Source organism: Pteropus medius, unplaced genomic scaffold (assembly GCF_902729225.1).
Source record: "Pteropus medius unplaced genomic scaffold, Ma_sr-lr_union100, whole genome shotgun sequence".
NCBI lineage: Eukaryota > Metazoa > Chordata > Mammalia > Chiroptera > Pteropodidae > Pteropus > Pteropus medius.
Window position 1 is genome coordinate 2,697,207 of NW_024344371.1, and position 19,467 is coordinate 2,716,673.

General features: G+C 40.8%; 1 long non-coding RNA gene across 1 annotated transcript; it reads left to right on the forward strand.

The window, feature by feature from the left end:
* Positions 1 to 21: 21 nt before the first annotated feature.
* On the forward strand, positions 22 to 17,014 carry LOC120608530 (uncharacterized). Its single transcript, XR_005654414.1, has 3 exons — positions 22 to 355; positions 537 to 666; positions 16,128 to 17,014. It is a non-coding gene; the product is annotated as an uncharacterized LOC120608530 (long non-coding RNA).
* The last annotated feature ends 2,453 nt before the right edge of the window (positions 17,015 to 19,467 follow it).

Genomic DNA, 19,467 nt, shown 5'->3' on the forward strand with positions numbered 1-19,467 from the left:
TACAGTCCCGCCCCAAAAAGGGCGGGGGATAGGGGGTGGGCAGAACGGAAGCTTAGTACTGATCTTTTCTTACCAGTTTTTTCTTGAGTACCTGCTGCATGCCACAGCCTGGTTAGGTGTCACTGGTTGTTTAGGGTGCCATGGAAGAAGTCTTTACCTTCCAGGAACTCATAATCAACTCACCCCTACAGCCTGTGTCTCTCCTTTCCCCCATAAGATTCCCAACTACACCACCTGCCAGACTGGGCTGGGGGTGGGATGGTACTGAGGAGGATTTCATGGTCCTAGAGATCAGCTCTCCCACAGCTGCCCTTAAATCATAGCTAACACTTCTATAAAGCTTGCCATGTGCCAGGTACATATATGAGCTTACTTAATTCTTAAATCAACCCCAAGGGCATAGGTACTGCTTTTATTACATCCTTATGAATGAGAAAATGGAAGCACTGATAGTTTACCTTGCCCAAGCCAGTGTGGCACTGACTTCAGAGCCTGTCTTTCCTGTTTTCACATCAAGTTTTTCTATTCTCACATAGGCTTCAGGTACTGCTGTTTTGGAGCTGGCGGTGAAGGTGACTGAAGAAGGTGCAAGGCATTCCTGTGTGATGAAGTGATGAAGCATTCCTATGCATTCCTGTCTGGTCCCTGACAGCTGCTCTCATTGAGGTAAGCCCCTGGCATTGGTAATTTTCTGCTGTCAAGACCAAGACCCACCGCCAGGTCATTGTGGTCAGCTAGATGAAAGGCCCAGCCAGGGGATTGATGGTGTACGCTGCAGTAGAAACACCTCAGGGCCTCCCTGCCCTCTCCCCACTTTCCAACTGTCCATGCACATTACCTGGTTAATACACATTCCCCACGGGCATATGCTCTGAACAAGGGCCTTTCAGAACTCGGGAGATTGGGGAACCTTAAGGATTTAGGGCAGACAAAAGGTTATTTTGCCCATGCAAGACCTGGCTATGGCTGGAGATATAGCCAGCGCTGGGCACTCAGTCCTTCAGTGGAGACCCAATCCTGTGGATTGTGTGCCAGCTCTCACTGGAAGGTGCTCATCTTGATATGCACTTTCCATTCTATCCAGTGGTCCACGGAGCACAAGTAGCCAGCAGTTAACTGTGGTTTTTAGAGCAACTGGGAACCCCAGAATCCACCTCATGAATTTTGGTGGAGTCAGTCCATGCTATTTTGGAGCTATTTAGGGAACTCTTTAACTGTAGTCTGTTTAAAAGCCAGTACATGGTAGGCACACAATAAATATTTGTTGAATTGAATTAATAAATGAACAACCAAAACTTCCGGGGCTTTCTTAAGACTCTGATCATCCCAACTAGAGCACCATACTCATTGGGAGGAAAAAGAGGTTGGGCTTCTTTATGTTTTAGGGGATCTCACCTGCACAGTCGACAGAATCCATCTGAAGTAGATTTTATTATAGAGATACGGCGGTACATCAGAGAATATGAAGGCAAGTGTAGCATGTCCTTAAAAAAATCTAGTCAGGACCTAAGAGCCATCAAAGAGGGCAGCCATTTCTTTCATGATTCTCTTTTGGAAGAAGACCCTGGGCTCAATGTCTGGGCTCCACTTGAGGGGAGCAGGCAGAAATGAGTTAGAGGGGTGTTTAAAGACCTTTTTATGGCTGGATTTCTTTAGATTGGGACAAGACCATGAGAATCAAGGTTAAGACACCGTAAAGCATAGAGTTGGGAATAGTGTCAGAATCTGTACTCAAAATAAACCAAGCTACTTTTAGAAAAGGAGGGGCAGGAATGGGAGCCTGGAGTGAGTACCTGAGAAGACCCTCTCCTTCTGGCAGGAGGAGACTGGAGAGGCAGAGTCGATTCCTAGAGTTTGAAACTCTGGCCTTTCCTGAGGCCTGATGCCCTTGACCCCAGCTGTCCCAGGCTTTTGGAGTCTATTTGGGTGTCTGTCATCCCCTCGGTTCTCTGCTCCTAGTTGTCTTTGCTTACCTTCAGCCTGCTCCTGGTATGGGCTCTGGTTCCCTATCCTTAGTCATTGGGGGGCAGAGGCTGTGGTCTCTCTTCTTGCATATTCTAGCTCTAACAAATTCTCATGTGTTGCTTCATTAAGAGATTCCAATTGTAGACTGAGTGGTGTTAATTAAGGTGACAGCAAAAAGGATTATGGAGAATTTTCATTTCTGTAGTGTTTGAATATTTTTTATTAGCATATATTACTTTTCTAAACAGTTAAAGAAGGAAGAAGATTGTGATGTATGTAAAGTTTTAGCTATAATAATATTCACTGAAGTGTTGTTTAAAATAGTGAAAAAAATAGAACACTAAATATCCAATGATAAGAAAAAAATTGAATAAATTATGCAATGGAAGACTAAGTAGCCATTAAAATGATGCTCTAGACCTGTATTTATTTATATGACAGGTGTTTATCTTCTGTCAAAAGGGGAAAAAAAGCAGGTTATAAAATAGTATGTACCGTATAATCATTTTTCTGTTTTAAAAATTCCCTTCCGGTAGTATGACAGAGTTCTCAAAAGCCTCCAATAGCAGAATACTTAAATGCTATATAAAGCACAACAAACACATATTTTAAAAATTCCTTCGTGAGCTCCCCTAAAATAAAGATAATCTCCCAAGAGCATCTCCTTGAAACCCACAAAATAAAAAAAAAAAATACAAAACAAAAGATAAATAGTAAGTAAACAGAGAGGTTAACTAACTAGAAACCTAGAGCTTTGGGGACTGTATAGGGGCATGGGAGGTTGGGAGACAGCCAGAGAGTAAGCCCTAGGCCTTAGGGAGATGGAAGAGCTAAATGTGAGACACCCTTCTTCCCCTCAAAGCTAGGACCCTCAAAGAAGCTGCATTCTTAGTGGAGAGAAAAATGTCCACCTGCTTGCAGAGGGAACCTACAAGGAAACCTGTCCAAGCTGCAGTACAAGATGTTAAAATTAATAAAAATGTTAGTTTCCATGTGAGACCTACTCTCTTTCCCTTTGATCAAATAAACCATAAGCTGAAAAATTTAAATGGACCCAGATTATTAATGCCCCCTGGAATCCAGCAGAAGCAAATGAATCCTCCTTAAGGAGAGCATCTTCAATCCAGCTATCTGGATTAAATTCAGCCAAATATAAACTCACAAAAAAATTACTGAATATATAAACATTCACATCTCTATGAGGAAGAATTAGCAGGAACAATAATCAACAGGTTTAGATGTTTAAGGACTTCAGAGTTTGTAATAATCAGATGAAAAATCTAAAGAAGCTATTGTGAAATGTTTAAAAAATAAAACATGGAGTAGAAAAATGAATAAGGAATAAGAGATTATAAAACATGCCCAAATAGATTTAGGAAAAAAATAGAATATCAAAAAATGAAAAAACGTATATCCATTGATATTAAAATTGCAATGCTTGCTTAAATAGAAGACAGAGCTGAAGAAAGAAATAGTGTGCTAAAATGGATATGAAGAAATTTCCTGGAATGCATCAAGGACAGACGAGCAGACAGAAAAATTAAGAGGCAAAGACTAAGGAGGTCTAACAATTATCAAATTGGATTTCCATGAGGAGAGAAGAGGAAAAAAAAAATGGGCAAGGCAATATTTGAGGAGAAAATGGCTGAGAATTTCAAAAATTAATGAAAGGCAAGAATCCACAAATATAGGAAGCACAATTTATACTTAGAATGATAAAAATAAAGACATCTACATCTAGATACATTTTAGTGAAACTGCAGAACAATCAAAACAAAAAAACAATCTCAAAGGCTAGAGAGAAAACATAGATCATCTATAAAGGAACACAACTAAACCAGTAGTACACTTCTCAATAGCCATAGTGGAAATCAGAAGACACTAGAATGATTCAAACTGTTAAAAAAAAAAAAGAAAAAAGAAAAAAAAATCTGTAAACAAAGAATCATATACCCAGAAGAGTTATCTTTTCAAGAACAAAGGTTAAAAAAAAAAGACATTTTTAAATAAATGAAAACTGAATTTACTCTACTGTAAAGGAATTTCTAATGGGTGTGCACCAAGAAGATAAAGAAAACTTACTCTAGTTAGAACGTGTGAAATGCAAGAGGTAACAGCAGTTTTCCAATAAGTTCAAAATGAATTAGCATCATATTAAACCTATAGAAATGAGAGGAGGTGACTCACTGATTTAGAAAAGGATCTGCTACCAGCAATTCTGGGTATATACCCGAAGAAATTGAAAGTAAGGACTCAAGCAAATGTTCGTACACCAATGTCTATAGCAGCATTATTTACAGTGGCCAAAAGATGGAAACAACCCAAATATCTATCAACAGATAAATGGATATATACAAAATGTAGGTATAAATACACACACACGTTGGAATTGGGTCCAGAACCATTAGGATCCCACCTACTGTGGCCCCTGCTTCTCTATTCCCCTTGGGGTTCTGTTTTTGGAAGTTCTTTCCAGTGCCCAGGGCTTGCTTTTCTCCTTTAGCATTCCAAGCAGGTCGAAAACCCCCTTTGACTTGATTTTACTTAGCGAATCTGAGAGACTGATGCTTTCACAAAGAAGCACACTGCCCACTTTGCTCCAGCAAAGTGGAATCCTTGCTCACTATCTGTTTCTTCACAGAGAGCATTTCAGAGTTGGGTTCCATTGGCAGAACCTAAGTTGCCTGTCTGTACATCCAAGGCAAGGGAAGCCGAGAAGGGTAACTTCTTTTTACACTACCTTAGCATGAGGGGACTAAAACGATTTTGAGCAGCCGTAAATGATAAGTATCCACATACATGCTACAACAACCATAATGCACATTCTCTCAGTAGAGTCCTTCTCTCTTTGCTTTCTGTGTCTAGTTAATGTTGAAGATCTAATTTCTGTGCTTTCCCATCTCCTCTCATCTTAGTGGGGCAGGCTACTGCTTCGAATTGCTTCCCCAGATGGATGTTCCACTTTTTTTTTTTTTTAAATAGGGAGTTGAACCTAATGGTCAAAGGTACAGGCTCTTAAATCAAACTACTTGGAATTCAATTCTGGCACTGCAAATTATTAGCTGTTTGACATTTAGCAAGTTACGTAACCTCTCTGAGCTTCAGTTAATTATAGTACTCACTGAAATGGGTTGCTGTGTAGATGAAGTAAAATAAGGCATGATAGAACACGGCACATTTCCAGCACATATTATGTGCTTAATAAATGGTAGGCATTAATATAACAACAATTATTGTATTTCCAATCTCAGGAACATTTCTAGTTCTCAATTTATTTGTAGAGCAAGAAAAATGATTTAACTACTGCTCAGTAAAATAACCAGTTTTCTTTCTCCTGGTAAATTCTCATCCCCACCCTTCCTCCCAGGGCCCCACTAATGATTCACCCCTCAGGTATTCTCTCTCCTCTCTCTCAGACAAATGTACTGAGAGAGAGATTTGAGGAAGTCAGTCATGTCCTTTCTTGTGGTTTTGAGGAGAGATGGCTTGAATCCTTGTTGCGAGCAAGAAAAGCAGCTACTGAAGTAACACCCTTAAACTTGTTTGTGTCTTTCCACAATGCCAGGGTTATTGAGTGGACCCTTCTCAGGTACCTCATGCAGGTAACACACAACACACAGAGAGGGGAAGTACTGAGTTTTATGTGACAGAGTGAAGGAATGAAAGTCCTTGGCATCTCCAAAGTGAGCTCTATGGACTGGTGGCACGGAGAGCTGCATGTCTGTCCCAAGCCAGCAGCTACTGATGGGTCACAAAATCAGAATCTTAGTCTCTCAGCATAGCTGTCCTTGATGTTATGGGGTCCTTGATGCTATGGGGTCCTTGATGCTATGGGATCCTTGACAGGCTTGAGCATCGTCTGCCTAAAGTGTTCAGCTTAGGTGGACCTTACAAGGTGGGATCCTTATGCTCATTGGTTCCTACAGATGGGAGCTGACATCTGTGGTTTTGGGCATTCTGGTTATAGCCTAAAGGCGTTCCCATTATGTGCCAATTGACATCACTGTTATGCATGACTCTCATGGAATTCATTTTGTAGAGGCCGAAAAGTCTTCATTTCTTTATGGTCTATACAATCCCGTGCCTCTAGCCTCTCAGCGTAAAGGCACTTGAGTTTGTTCGTCTGCCTGGCACAAAGGTACTCAACGAGGTTACAAAGATTACATAGTTGACCCAGGGATGGGCTTTGGGCCTGATGCCTCAGGTATCCCGTGCCACATGTCCTCAGGCCACCTTTGATTTCAGGGTCCCATGACCCTTCCAGTGGCCCATGCACAGGCCTTATCTCTGTTTTTCTCCCTCAGCTGGCAGAAATGTGGTAAGAAAGGTGAGTTAATGGTCTGAGGGCATTCCTCACCTGGTGGAGGATCAGGGTTAGTGCTTCAGCCTCCTGAGCTTCAGAGGGTCAGTTCTGAGGTGTTTTACAGATCTTCAGGGAGACTCTGTCTGGGCTAAGCTCCACATCAGAAGCTACCTCACATACCTTTTTTTTTTTTTCCATTTTCTCCTTCCCCTATTCACATTTTCTGCTTCCTCCCTCCTGATCCTAGGACCACCCTCCAGGAAGTCTCAAGTTTTGGTCTCAGGAAACTTTTAGGGGAACACAATACAACTCTCTCCTCTGTTCCCTCCTCATTGTTTTTTCCTCTGAATATCTTTGTGTCTAGGATCCCTCCCTATTTTGAAAGAAAGAAGAAAGGCGGGGAAAAGAAAGGAACAGAAAGGAATCTAATTACCTCAGAAATGGGGCATAATGTATTTTGGCACCTACCATGGGCTAGAGACTTTCTCATCTGTTATCTCACTCAAATTTTAGCAACAAATCTGTGAGGCAGACTATTATTAACCCCATTTTATGGGTAAAGAAACTGAGAACTCTGTGAGAGGTTAAGTAACCAGTTGAGGTCATAAACGACTTTGTGGCAGAGCAGGGTTTTAAACTCAGATCTATGCTCTCTCAGCTGCTTCCCTTTATGGGTGAAGTTCTTCAAAAGAATATGAACTTTGAATCAAGTAAGATTATTAGTATTTTTGTAATTAAATATTTTAACAGCTGTATTGAATTAGAGTCGACATTCAATGAACTACACATATTTAAGGTGTACAATGTGGTGAGTTTTGACATACATGTATGCTCGTGGAACTATCACCACAATTAAGATAATGAACATATTTATCACACCCTTTTCCAATTCTTCCCTTCTGCTCTTCTTTGCCATTTCTCCTTTCCTGGCAACCACTAATCTGCTTTGAATCACTTTGGATTGGTTTGCATTTTCTATTTGATATGAATGGAATCATATAGTATGTATTCTTTTTTTTTTCTGATCTGATCTCTTTCATTCAATGTGATTATTTTGAGATTCACCTATATTGTTGTGTGTATCAAGAGATTATTCCTTTTAATTGCTGAGTAGCATTCCATCATACTATAATTTCTTCATTCATTCACCTGTTCATGGACAATAATTTTTGGCTACTACAACTGATACTCCTATGAATATTCATGTATAAGTCTTACATTCCCACTAGCAATGTGAGAGTTCTAGTTCTTCTATATCCTTTCCAACATTTGGTATGCTCAATACTAGCTGTTCTGAGAGGCACCACACTGTGGTTTTCATTTTCATTTTCTTTTCATGATGACTGATGATATTGAGCCTCTTTTTACATGCTTACTTGCCATCCATACATCTTCTTAGATAAGTATCTGTTTAAATTTTTTTCCATATTTTATCAAGTTGTTTGCTTTCTTATTATTGAGTTTTGAAATATCTTATATATTCTGTTTTTCTCTTTGGTGGATTGTGCTTTTGGTGTCATCTATAAGAAAACTTTGTTAATCCAAGGTCATGGTAATTTTTCTCTTGTTCTAAAAAATTTAGATAAACAGTTAGTTTTACATTTATATCTGTTAGTTTTGCTTTATTTTGTTTAAAAATATATCTCATTTTTAAAGGTTCAAAAATCCCTGATTATGACGTGTGTGTGTGTGTGTGTGTGTGTGTGTGTGTGTGTGTGTGTGTCTGGGTGTACTTCTTGGATTTTTTTTAAAAAAACCTTTTCCTTTAGTTTTTAAGGAAAACCATTTTGAAAGTGTAAAGTTGACTCACCTTTGATAAGAGAGCTATCGACAAGAAATTCGTGTAGCTTAGACCAGGTTTTGGGAGGAAGAAGGTGCTTCCACACCGGTAGCTTTTGTGTGCAGGTAGAGAAGTAACTCATGAGCAACAAGGATGTTTAACTGACCACTATTCTCACCTAAAGACGTGCCTTATCAAGTTCTCTAACAAAGGTTTAAAGAGTTTTGTTTTGTTTTAACATTGGAATTTGTGGAAAGGTTTCAATCTTTGTTACAGTGTGACCAGATCTGTGATTTAGGAAGACTAAGCAAGTGGCTGCTTGGGGCATGGATTGAATGGGAGAGAGCTAGAGGCGGAGGAAACAGGAGACCGCAGAGCAATTTAAGAAAAAAAAATGATGAAGACTTAAACGGAGTTAATGCCAGTGGGGGTGGGGAGAAGGGAACCTAGTCTGGAGATATTTCTGAGGTATTAATAGAAGAATCTAGGGGTTGAGAGAGAAGGAATATTCAGTTTTATTCTGGGACATTGAGAGAATGGTCATGCTATAAACTGAAATGTGGAAAATAGAAGGGACACATATTGTGTGGGAATGGATTGCATTTGGATGTGGGCACATTTATATGAGAACTGGGTGCTGCAGCCTCAAGGGATCCCCAGAGGGCAAGAAAAAACATGAGACTGGAGCATGGCGAGTGGCAAGCACTGGGGCGAAATGAATGACATCAACCAGGAGAGTCTGTGGAGGGAGAAAGGAAGAAGGCAAAGGACAGAGAACCCCATGTTATCAAGGTCAAGCCAACAGAAGAGAAACCAGTGAGAGAAACAGAGATCAGAGAGGTAGGGGCAGAATCATGAGAGAATCATCAGAGTCAGCTGCTACTGAGAAGACATCTAAGTTTGGGTTTCCCCAAAAGGAGAGCCTGAGCATGGATTTAGGTGCAGGTAGTTTTTTGGAGGAAGGAAGAATCCCAGGAAGCATGAGTGGGGGAACACAGAGAGTGAGAGGTGAGGTAGGAAAAGCCAATAGAAGGGTTTATTACTGAGATCGTGATTGTGGGCAATGCAGGCTCCATTCAAGTAGAACCTCCAAATTTAGAGAATACCTCCCAGAATTGCTCACTTGAAAGATTGGAGGCTAGAATATTCATCTGCCAATGTCTGCACTCACTACCTGAGGATTGCACCTGGGGGCACTAACGCCCTGTACTTCCTGGCTGTGTTTGCATTAGGGTGGGCTAGGCGAGGGGTGATGAGCAAGTCCCATTGTGTAAGAGAAGGACCTTGTAATGGCTAATTTTATGTGTCAACTTGGAGGGTATTTTTGGATGAAATTAGCATTTACAATGGTGAACTTTGAGTAAAGCAGCCTCATAATGTGGATGGGTCTCATCCAACCAGTTTAAGGAATTATTCAGCAGGCTGCCTGTGGACTTCATCTGTAGCATTAGTTCTCCTGGGTCTCCAGTCTGCTAGCCTTTGACCTGAAACTGCACCATAGGCTTTCTTGGGTCTCGAGCCTATAGGCCCAACACTGCAAATTCTGGACTTGGCAGCCCTCCATGATTATGATCCAATTCTTCATAGTAAATCCCTTTACATCTATACATACATCCTATTGGTTTTGTTTCTCTGAAGAGCCATGACTAATACAGAACCTGAAGCAGAATGTGAAGGTGAAGGTGCAGATCTGAAGTAGGGTGCTGGCAGTGCAAGGCGAGTCTGAGCTCACACAGAACTGTTCAACACAGCTGTGGCTGACCTCAGAGATGCGACGTAGACCATAGTCATCTGCTAAAGATGGTAAACAGGGTGAGGAGTCACACAGCCTTTGGGGTTTGGCAGTAAAATAGACTTTGGTGACCATAAAGATAGAAGTTTCATGTTTCGTTTTGAGTGAGTTAATGAGTTTGTAGGATCTGAAGAAATATAAGCCTAGAGCAGAAATTACCACTGAGAAGTTTGATAGTGAAAGAAGGGAAAGAGGAACGGCTGTTAGATCAAGCAAGAAAAGGGACCAAGGAATTTATTTATTTATCTATCTATCTATCTATCTATCTATCTATCTATCTATCTATCTATCTATTTATTTTAGGAGGGATGACTTGAGGCTGTGGAGAAGGAGTGACAGTAGAGAGGGAAACCTCACAGGCCTAAGAGAAGGAGTGAGGACCCCAGTGGTGGGTAAGGATGCATTTTAGGAACATGGGTAGAAAGATTAGTTTTGCTCAGAGGTCAAGATGTCTTTTTATGAAAATAAAAGGAGAAATAGGAAATAGGTGAAGACACTGAGTTACGTTAAAGAAATAGGAAGGAAAGTACTTTCTATCTGCTCAGACAAGTAGGAAGGAGAGAGGTAAAGTAGTTTAATGGGAAGAATGCAGATTTGGAGTCAGATTAGTAGACCTGGGCTGGGATTTTAGCTTCGCCATTTCAGCGATTTGTCTTTGGGAAAATTCCTTCATATCAGTGTCAATTTCCATATATATATAACGGGGGAACTAGTATCTACTTAACAAGATCAGTGGGTGGACAGAAGTATATGATGCATCTATTACAGTGCCTGGCACATAATAAACACTTAAAAATAACAAGTATTATTAAATAAAGCCATTTTCTGAGTGGGAAAAATTAAGTAGGACATGGACATGGATTAGCTCCTGTGAAAAATGGGAGATAAAAACAGTAATATTTCTTGGATTTTTTTTTTCAGTTCTAGACTTTACATTTAATTTTTATAGATTTTATTTCTCTGCTGAAATTTTCTGTCTCGTCATCTATTTTCTCAAACTTATTCATTGCAATGACTTCAAAGTCCATGTCTTGTAACTTCAGTATCTGGATCAGCTGTGGGTCTGTTTCTATTGAGTATTTTTTTCTCTTGGTTTTCAGTCATTTGATGATATCTCTTGGTACACATGGTAATTTTTAATTAAATGACAGTTATTTCTTATGATAATTGTAGAGATAGTTTGCATCCCTGGATAATGTTGAGTTTCTTCAGATATAATTCACTTTTATTTCTGTCAGGCAATTAGAATAGGGGAATCACTTTAATCTGCCGTGGGATTGATTTGAAGCTGGGTTTCAAACTTAGTGTGTACTGACCTATTTCCAGATTGTCCTTTGTGCCAATTAGCAATTAACTCAGCTCCAGACCCACCCTTTGCTTCCTGCTTTACAATACCAGAGCCGGATTCTATAAATATTTCTCTTTTGCCAGCTGGCACAATGTTAAACATTGTCAGTAGAGGGTGCTGGAGGAACACTGGAGGAGGAAGAGGTCTCTTCCAAGTTCTGATGTTCCTTTGGCCAGGCTCCAGAGGCATGCACGACTTCTAGAGTGCACAGCCGTCACCATGCCCAACAGCCAACAGCTTTGCCTGTCACATTCTTAGGTGACTTCTCAGTGAATTGCAAATGATGAGGCATCTCCCCATGAATGCCTTTCCTTTGCATTTCCTTGGGCAACTCTGCAGTGAGTTCTGAGTTACAGCAACTCAGCAACTCCTCCACCAACTAGTGAGCCACAGCTAGGTCCTTTTAAACTAGGTCTGGATCTCAGCCCTAGGAGGGAGTTCCCCTTAGATATTCCATTTTAGCCCAAGGGGTAGTGGCTCTTTCTTATAACTGCTATTCCTGTATTTTAGAATTCTCTTTTCTTTTTTACTAGCTAATCTCTCAGTAATTCAATACCCTATTCTAGTTAATACTTCTTTATGTTAAACTTTCTTGGTTCAAATTCTTATGTGATATCTGTCTCCTGATTGAACCCTGACTGATACAGCTGTAGACCTAGGGTCTAGTTCTTCAGGGGCTCTGACTGAAATCCTGGGGTATTTATCAGAGCCCTCTTTTTTGATAGGCTTTTAACTCCAATTTTCATTTCCTCAGTACCATAAGTTTGCTGAAAGTTCTTCGTAGACTCTTACTAATTGGGGTATTTTTACTTAATAGTTACTTAATAATTGTGATAGACAGTATTCTGTCTACCACATCTTGTTTCTTAGAACCATACATTCTGGTACTAGATAAACAATACCATTTATTTGTGACTAGGTCAAAGTATAACCTCAACATAATATCTTCCTGATGGTGAATTCAATGGTTATTCAATAAACCATTTCATTAATCTATAAGTGGCATTGTTGCAGCAAAACCTCAGAGAATATGTGGGACATGTGAAATTGGATATGGAGTAAAGATGAAGCAAAAGGAAGTGAGATTCCTTCCGCATTCTAGCAAGGCAAGCTAGATGAGGTTCTGAGGGACCAAGTAGCAGTCTCTATAGAACAAATTAAAAGTGACAAGGAATGTGGAATTTTAGGGTTGGAGTTTTGCTTCCAATGGCATTAGATAGCTAAAGATGGAAGAACAACAAACTTATAACACAGAATATCCACCTCAAAGCCCAGAAGAAAATATAGCACAGTTGCATGCATTTTTCTATCTGTAGATGTTGGTTATAAACTAAATGCTGGAGCCGATCTTGACCGTTGTTAAACTGCAGATAAGTTTACAGACTTACCAGGATTCTGCAGTGAAAGTAAAAATAATGATCTGGAAAAAGATCAGGATCTTGACAATCCAAATGTGGACATAAGAGAACTACAAGTCTTGAGAAAATCCAGTCTCATCGTTCCATTTGAAACATTTCACTGTGTCTTTCTTACAGAGGGGAGAGTGAGACTCTCTGCTTTGCTGTGTCCTACCCTTTCTACCTCACCTCCTTTCGCTCATCCTTTAACCAGGATGAACCTGAAGCTGAGAAGCAATAATAATATGTCAAAGTTAATAGGAATGATACCTTGAAGGAGCCACAGGAATTTCCTAAGGCAAAATCTAGGGAATTCTATGTGATTATGAAATTGAATGTATGTGATCATGAATTTAATTGGATCACAAATTTATCCAAAAAGACAGAAAAAAATTTAGATTGGACCACATTAATTGCAATAATGGTTTATAATGTATGTTGTGAATGCTTAGCCCACAAAAAACTCAGTATTCACCATTTTAAATGTCTCTGTGGTTTTGTCCTTTGTCTGATGGTTTAGGAAGAGCATGGTTGTTGCCAAGATCCAGGTTACAGTGAGGACTCTGAGTGTTGCCGTAGACAACATTGTGGACAGCATCCTTAAAAGAGGATAACCATGAATTTCATAAAGCTGTTTCTTCCTAATCATGAAAAGAACTTGATTTTTACTTTTAATACACAGTAAGAATAATTATGTAGTAAATCAAGAGCATTCTGTATTAGAGAAACGAGATAATACAAGTAATTAGATTTTCAGATAATCCCCAAACTTTATTTCTCTAGTTGACAGAGAAGGCTAATTGACCCCAATGGCCTTTCTCACCATTTTCCTTAGTAATAAAACCTGTCGGTTTTAGCTAGACATATGTCTACTTGGAATAAATATGTTTCCCAGCCTCCCTTGCAGCTATATGTGACTAAATTCTGGCCACTTGGAAGTAAATATAAGTGGTGTAGAGAGGGAGAGGGTGTATATTCTTCTGCTTTTATTTATTTTTTGTTGGTTTAAATATGAGTATGATGGTTATATCTTGAGCAGACATTTTCCATGAAGTGGAATGCTAAAGATGGTGGAGCAGCAAGACAGAAAGAGCTTGGGACCCTGATAGTTGTGAGCCTGTGTGGGGCGCCAGGCCCAGCTGGTCCAAGGTCTGGCTGTGATCCAGGATCCTAGCTAGGAATAGGCCCCAGATTTAGAATGTTATATTAGGGTAGTAGGGCACCTGCACCTAAAATATGTAAACATACCTCAGCTTATTGTATCACGCATGTGTGGCTGAATGCCACTATGCTATGTGTGGAGCAATGCGGTCCCCTAGAGAGCAGAAGGGGAGAACAGAAAGGGGAGCAGGAGAAGTGCGTGCAATACTGCACTCCCCCCAATAGAACTGCACTTCTAGAAACAGAACTGCGCTCCACACAAAAAAGTTGGTGCCTCCCTTTCATTCTCATGTCAGCCTTTTGTGCATTCTTCCAACTGGGCGTCTCACCATTGAACCTTCCCTTCTCAATCAGCTCGGCACTGACACTGTGCCTACCTGCAGAGCCTTTACATGAGAGAGAAATAGACTTCTATTTCACTTAAATCACAGATATTTTAGGTTTTTATGTCATGCACAGCCAAGCCTAATTCTAATAGATACAACTAGTTATTTAAACATCATCTCTTAGCAACTGTTCAATTGGTCAACAACTATCTTCTATCAATCACTGTATCCCAAAAATTAGCATGGTTTATGGCACATAATAGATGTTCAATAAATGTGAGAAATGGAATAGACAATGGACAATAGCCAGACCATATGTAACAATAGACTCTGACCCACAATTTGCAGCAGCTAGCCCAGGAAACCAACCCATTATCTATAGTAACCAGCCCAGAAGCCAGTTTACTACAGGATGCCCTGCTTCCAGATTTCCCACTCACAGCTTCCCCATACCAATATCTTCCAATTACCATACCTGAAGCCTTCTCTTTTTTCTACTGTAAAGCTTTCCCACTCTTTTACCTGACTTTGAGTCTCTGCCAAAATGCAAAGGATGATGGCTAACTAACTCCCTTGCAATAGCAAGCTCTGAACAAATAGCTTTTGCCTATTCTCATTTTGGTATTTGTTTATTTCCCCATGTGTTTATGAAATAGATGAAATTTGAAAAGTAAGAGACTTTGGTAGATAAAAAAGACAAGGTCCTCTCAGAGAATTTTACACTCTAGTGAGGTGTACAGACATTAAACAAGTATGTACACAGTTATTGTATTATTGGGATATGTGTTATGAGTGCTATGAGAATGCAATGAGATTGTATCTGAGATCTAGAGATGAGTAGAAGTCAGTCAGGCAAAGAAAGCTGTATGTAAAGAGCGATCCAGGCAGAAGGAACAGCACCTGCAAAGTCCTGGATGCAGGAAGGTCTTGGTACATAGCAGGAACTGAAAACGTCCAGCACCACGAAGAGACTGTGCCCACAGTCCTGATGACTAGTTTCCTAGAACCACTGTTTTTCATTCTTCCTGAAGCCCGATTCTACTTTTCTGTTAGTTCTACGATCTCATCTTTCAATATATCTCTCTTTCGCTTAAGTTATACAGAGTCAGTTTCTGTTGCTCCTAACCATTGATAGTATTGCTTTGTTACATCTCCAGAATTATTGGTTATCGTTAAACTCTTTTATTAGTATATAACTTTTTCACATGTTTACATCTTATCTCCCAATCAGATAATATACACCTGAAGGAACTGCAAAGTTTTGAGGTGATTTGTTACACAGCATTTGCTCAGGCTTAAGGTCCAGGATATAGGTGATGAAATCTGGGCCATTGGACCTGAGCTTGGTGCCATGATGGGATGAGATCTGGGGATTATGGGGAGGGGATGAGTGTGGGAGGGATGTGAGTTGTTGTGACCAGCAGGTAGACTGTGACAGATTGTGTTTTCTAAATGTGGACACATGTATGTGTTTATCCCATTCTATGTGCTCTTCTTTTAGTATAACTAATACTTCTTCCACCTAGAGGTGTTATCTATGTTCTCACCCCTTGATTCTGGCTAGGGGCTTGTGACTGCTTTGACCAATGGCACACATCGACTTTCAAGGCTTTCTTGTAAAAATGGTGTAGCTTTTGCATGGAATGCGCTCGCTCTCACTCTCTCTCTCTCTCTCTCTCTCTCTCTCTCTCTCTCTCTTTCAATGCTTGCCATGTTGTAAGAAAGCCTAAACCACATGGAGCAGTCAAACATGTTTGGTACAGCCAGTTGCTCTAGTTAACATCTCAGCCAACAGGCAATGTTAACTGCTAGACATATGACGATTCTAGCTCCCAGCCTTCAAGATCCCCACCAGACATTGTGGAACAGATAAGGAGCCTTCCTCACTGCACTCTGTCTGAATTTCTTACTCATCGAAACCACGAGTGATAATAAATGATCATTGTGGTTTGAAGCCACAAAATTTTGGGAGTGATTTGTTATGCAGCAGCAGAAAATAATACATTGTGTAAAAACCTGAAGTGTTCATTTGTGTTTAAAATTTTTCACTATTAGCTTCAAAACATATTACGATTTTTGGAGAACTAGAGAGATGGCTGCATGAAGACTCTACCATTGCTGACTTTGAAGATGGTGGAAGGGGCCATGAGCCAAGGAATGCAGATGGTCTCTAGAAGCTAGAAAATGGATTCTTTCTTAAAGCTTCCAGAGAGAAACTCAAAACTGCCAACACCTTCATTTTAGCTCAGTGGGATCCATGTCTGGCTTCTGACTTACAGAACTGAAAGATAATAAATTTCTATTGTTTTAAATTACAAAAAAAAAAAAAGACATATTACAATTTTTGTAATTTATTATGAAATGGAATTTTTATGAATCTTGACAATCTTATCCTTAAATTTAAGATTTTTCTAACTCTTTAATATCTGTTGCTTCCTGTGAAGAAAATTTTCAAAATTAAAATTGATATTTAATCATAAAAGAATAAAGTGCTGATACATACTACCACATGAATGAACCTTGAAAACGTTATGTTGAGTGAAGGAAGCCAGACACAAAAGATGACATATCGTGTGATTCCATTTATCTGCAATGTCCGCGGTAGGCAAATCTGTAGAGCTAGACAGTGGATTGGTGGTTTCCAGGGGTTGGGTGATGGAGAGAATGGGAATTGATTATTAATAGTATGGGATTTCTTCTGGGAATGATGAAAATGTCCTGGAATTAGATATGGTGATGGTTGTATACTTTTATGAATATACTAAAACCCATTGAGTTATACATTTTAAAAGAGTGAATTTTATGGTACATGATTATATATCAATAAGAAATTAAAATTACTGCAAAGTTTTCTTTCATTACCGTGAGTGAGACAGATCAACAAATCTGGGTATACTGTCTAAATGTAAAGATCAATTTTGACAAAGTCTCGGACAAATTTGCAAAAAAATGAAAATATTTTTACTTTATGCATTTCTTTTCTGGCCATTACTATGTTTCATATCATAATTAATACTGAAAGTACTTGTTTTGTTACAGAGGAGAAGGACTTTAAAAATGATATGTTTCAGTTGTCAGTATGTAAGGTATGCTATTGACATTAAGTACTGTTATTCGGAGTCTAAATCAGAAAAAATCAAGGCTAAATCTAGTATAGCGATGAAGGGAATAGAAATGAAGGAGAGACAGGTAGATAGATACTGTATGAATAACGCCAATAGTTCTCTACAGTTATGGGGACAAGGAAGAGAGAGCTGTCAAGTACAAAATATATTTCCAGCCTGATAATAACTGACTATTCTTGGGGGCTTGGTTTGTAAATATAGGTACCTAATGTCTAGAACTGCCTTTGAACAGAGAGGTTCCTCAATACATATTTTTCCTTTGAATGAATGAGTGATCTTGTCTAGGACACATCTTATATGCCTAATATACTCTTCATACAATTTTTTTTACTTCAGCTATTACTGTGGCAACCATCTGCTTGCAGGTGTCATCTGACAGTACCTGCTCTCAGTTACAGCTCCTATATTTTGCCTTTTTCCCCAGAGGTTTCTTTGCTGCAACCTTGTGGGAACACTTACCATTTTCTGACACTGTGTAAACCTGAAAGAGTAAGGAAATTAACACTCAAAGGCAACTTTTGACCACTGGGGGTAGGAAGGAGTAGAATAATGCCCCCGCCCCCAAACACCTCTTGTTCATGTTGTATAAGGTTCTACAGAAGGTCCCCAGTGGGATGTTGTCCAGTTGCTCAGAGTGACGACTAGCTTAATACCTCACTCTTGGACAGACTTTCCCTTTTTCCCAGTTTCACTCTTCCCAATCTCCTACTTTTGTTCCTTGGGATTGCTTTCCACAATAAACTACCTGCATCTCTGTTCTCATCTCAGGCTCTGCTTTTTGGAGGAGCCCAGCCTAAGACAGATTCCTATGTAAAATATGGTGTAGTGGAATTAGCGCTGGACGAGGACCCAGGAAGTCTGGGTTCCAGACTTAGCTTTGCCTCTAATCTCATAGGAAGAGATGGGCGCTTTTATCACCATTTTCGGATGCACATGTATTGACAGGTAAAGGTCTCCAAGCCATTTGTTAACTGAGAAAAAAAAGCAAGGCAAGAAAAACGCTTGTAGCATAATCTCATGTGCATAAAGGGAGCAGCTGTGTATACATATATGTTAGTAAATGTATTCAAAATGGTGGAGTATAATGGTTTACTATATATTTTTGTGTGTCTCAGGTCATTTACAAGGACAATAGATCTTGTGTAATTAAAAAAAAAAAAAAGCGTCCACCTCCACCTCCAAGGCATTTGAATCAAGCTTGTGAAAGTGCAGCGCAGAAGATAAAGCGCTGCACAAAGCACCTGGTGAAGAGAGCCGAGCTGTGTTCAGGTGTGCGCGCTAGGGGGCAGCGGAGCAAGCACAAACGGGAGGCCCGCGAGAACCCTGGAACTGCCGGAGGGAGCATGGCTGGGATTTTGTGATCACCAGGGGGCAGAAGTGTAGGGCAACCTAAACCTACAGCTACCCGCTCTTCTCCAGGCAGGACAGGACACAAGTCATAAATTCCATCCCCCTGCTGCAGCCCAGACAGACTGGAGAGTTTTCAGAGTCAAGAGTATCCCCCCAACACACTTCCCCGAGTGAAGCTTGGCAACCTGAACAGTCTTCAGGCTCTTTTGTACCACATTTGCGCTCCACAACTCTCCCCTTTGCTTCTCGCCCTCCCCCAACACCCGCAGAGGGGAAATTGAGTCACTGGGAGGCGAGGCCAGAGTCGCGGGGGGAATGTGCGCGGACGCCAGCCCTCAGGGCCTTCCAGATGCTAGGAGGAGGGGGAGGTTCTCCAGGAAAATATACAAAGGGGGTGAGAGAAGGAGGCGGCTGGCTGGGCAGGAGCTGAGCCAGACACATGGAGAAACGCTGCCCAGGATCAAAGGAAATATGACATTTGAAAAGAATGTGCGTGTCTGCTTGTTCTGCGGAGGGGCGCGCGGGGGAGACGTGGGGAGCAGCCAGGCCTGGGTCTGGATCTGGGTGGGGGTCTCTACCCTGCCCTTCTCGCCTCCGCTTCCCACCTCCCTCTGCCCCAAGGTTGGTCACGGGTCTCAGGGTGTTCCTCGCTTTCCCTCCCCATGTGTGTCTCCTTCCTTTATTTCCGAGATGAAGCTGGAAGGAAAATGTAACCTGAGGAGACCAACCAAAGGGGGGAAAAATCGAACCAGGCCACCTCCCCGCTCGGCCTCGGAACATTCTTCTCTCCCCGCGGGCCGGGCCTCTTCTCCCCGCCCCTACAGCGTCGTAGCCCTGGGCTCGGAGCAGGGGCAGCTCCGCACGTCACTGGGGTCCCTGGGGGCTGGGGGGTCCCCAGGGCGGGCCAGAGGGAGGACGGG